Source organism: Gymnogyps californianus, chromosome 10, assembly GCF_018139145.2.
Source record: "Gymnogyps californianus isolate 813 chromosome 10, ASM1813914v2, whole genome shotgun sequence".
Classification (NCBI taxonomy): Eukaryota; Metazoa; Chordata; class Aves; order Accipitriformes; family Cathartidae; genus Gymnogyps; species Gymnogyps californianus.
In genome coordinates, this window is record NC_059480.1 from 17,653,118 (window position 1) to 17,655,639 (window position 2,522).

Genomic DNA, 2,522 nt, shown 5'->3' on the forward strand with positions numbered 1-2,522 from the left:
GGAGGGCAGGCAGCGCAAGCGGTCCAATTCCTCCTCATTGCTGGGGAAACTGAGGCACAGAGAGACAGTGACTTGTTTATAGTCACACAGGGAGGCTGCTGCAAGGGTTGAAATGGAAATCCCATTTCACAACCCCCCACCTGGGAAACCCAACTGCTTTTCCTTCTGTTCCAAGCCACCTACCCACATCCACTGGAGCTGTGCATTTGCCTCCTTCCCACCCCTCCAGGCCACTGCCCCACGTTGGAGGGCTGCAAACGGTCACCAAGTTTTGTGGACTTGGGCTCTCTAACAGCACAGCAGGGAGGTGGCACAGCCCAGAGAAGCCCTGCACAGAAGTTCCCGCTCCCAGGCCACCACAGCAGAGGGGAAGGGGATACCCCTGGGAACCCCACTTGGCACTTCTGGAAGGGGAGGCAAAAAGTTTGTTTGTTTTTCTTTCATGCACTGGAAGCTCTCTAATTGCACTAGACTGTTTCCTGGAGAAGGGTGTAATTAAAAGTGAATGGCTCCAAGTTCTTTATCACCATGAATATTAAAGAAAGATAAACACTACATCAATATTCATTTAAGCAGAAACAGAAAACGAAAGGCAGGACTTGATCCCAGCTGACACCAGCATTTTATAAGTGAAATTACACAGCTGGGGGGGACACAAACAAAAACCCACAAAACAATAATGACCTTGGCACAAAGCAGCTGGGACAGACTGGAATTGGCAGCCACCCCATGCCATGTCCTTCCTCATCACCCTGTCCCCGAAGTTAGTTGCTTCAGAGGATGGTACAGGACATTCCCAGGTTGACAGTTGCAGCACTAAGTGGCCCAGGAGCTGGGATTCATCTCGTCTTTGCTCACAGCACTCATGCACAAGTGTTTGGTAGAGTCCCTCCATAGATGTACAGTTCAAACTGGGTGCTCTTATTGGCTACACCAATAGTCGATCGTGCTCCAGCGCTGCTGTGGGGTGACCCAAAACCTTCTGAGTGAGCCAACCCCATCCCCTCACGGTCCTGTAATATGTTCAATATCTTCTCACTTAGAAATGGATCTAAGTCACATTTTCCGTCCACCTTCTCCCTCTCCATCCCTGGTTTCACCTTTTGCTTCTCTTTTCCAGCACTCCCCCAGCATTGATGAGACATGAAGCATAGCTCACCCCTAGTAGCTGCTGCAAGCAATAGGGCTGGATGGTCCTCCAGTCGCTTGTTAAGGCTGCTGGAGTCTCATCAGTGGCCTGTTCCTGTGGGTTTAGTATCTTTATCACTGTTTATAGCATGGTAGCACACAGCATCTTCACCCACCTACACTGGCTATAGATACAGCTCATCCCCTGCACATTGCACCCTCCAGCCTTCAGTCATCACAAACTGGCTTTCCCCAGGGAGCCCAGACTGGGAGCTGAGCAAACATTTGTGTGTCCCAGCTCAGCCCCCACAAGCAGTATAAAGATAGTATTAAGGAGAAAATGGACATAGCTGGCTTGCAAGAAAATCCTCCATGGCAAGACAAGCCTACATCCTTCTCCTGCAGGAGGTCAGAGGTGTTCCCACCCACACCACCAGGCTTTCCTAAGGACCAGGCACACCACACCTCACCCAGACTGCATCCCTCAGCTTTCTGAGCAGCTACTCACGCTCCTGCACACCCTGAGCCTGATGCCGATGGAAACAGCAGACGAGGGAGAAAGAGTAGAGGAATCATGGAGAAAGTCCTCCCAAGGCTCAGTATAACAACACAACCCCTAGCTGCTCTGTAGCTATTTATGCAATTTCCAGGCTCCCTCTAACTTGTCCCCAGGCAAATCCAGTGCACCTGAGTCAGACCAGGGAGCAGCATTAACCCCCGGTTTCCAGGCACCCTCAGCACCCTGCTCTGCAATGGGAGCACAGTCCTGAGCTATGCCCCGAGGCTGCAGAGCTTTGTCTGAGGTGTAAAACTGATGTTTAAATTTTGTCCTGGTTTCGGCTGGGACAGAGTTAACTTTCTTTTTAGTAGCTGGTACAGTGCTGTGTTTTGGATTTAGTGTGAGAATGATGTTGATAACATGCTGATGTTTTAGTTGTTGCTAAGTAGCGCTTATCTTAAGCCAAGGACTTTTCAGTTTCCCATGCTCTGCCAGCAAGCAGGTGTGCAAGAAGCTGGGAGGGAGCAGAGCCGGGGCAGCTGACCCGAACTAGCCAAAGGGGTATTCCATACCATGGAACATCATGCCCAGTATATAAACAGGGGGGAGTTGGCCGGGCGGTGCGGATCGTGGCTCGGGAACTAACTGGGCATTGGTCGGTGGGTGGTGAGCAATTGCATTGTGCATCACTGGTGGTTTTTTTGTTTGTTTGTTTGGTTTTTTCCCTTCCTCCCCCTCCTTTTTTGTTATATTCCTTTTCATTACTATTATTATTATTATATTTCATTACTATTGTTAGTATTATATTTTACTTTAGTTATTAAACTGTTCTTATCTCAACCCACGAGTTTTACTTTTTTTTCCCCTCTTTCCTCCTCCTCACCCCACTGGGAGG

At 49.4% G+C, this 2,522-nt stretch overlaps 1 long non-coding RNA gene across 1 annotated transcript; it reads right to left on the bottom strand.

Moving 5' to 3' along the window:
• Window positions 1-599: 599 nt before the first annotated feature.
• LOC127020339 (uncharacterized) lies at window positions 600-1,696 on the bottom strand. Its single transcript, XR_007767060.1, has 2 exons — window positions 1,637-1,696; window positions 600-1,243 (listed from the first exon to the last, which is right to left on the bottom strand). It is a non-coding gene; the product is annotated as an uncharacterized LOC127020339 (long non-coding RNA).
• Between the last annotated feature and the right edge of the window lie 826 nt (window positions 1,697-2,522).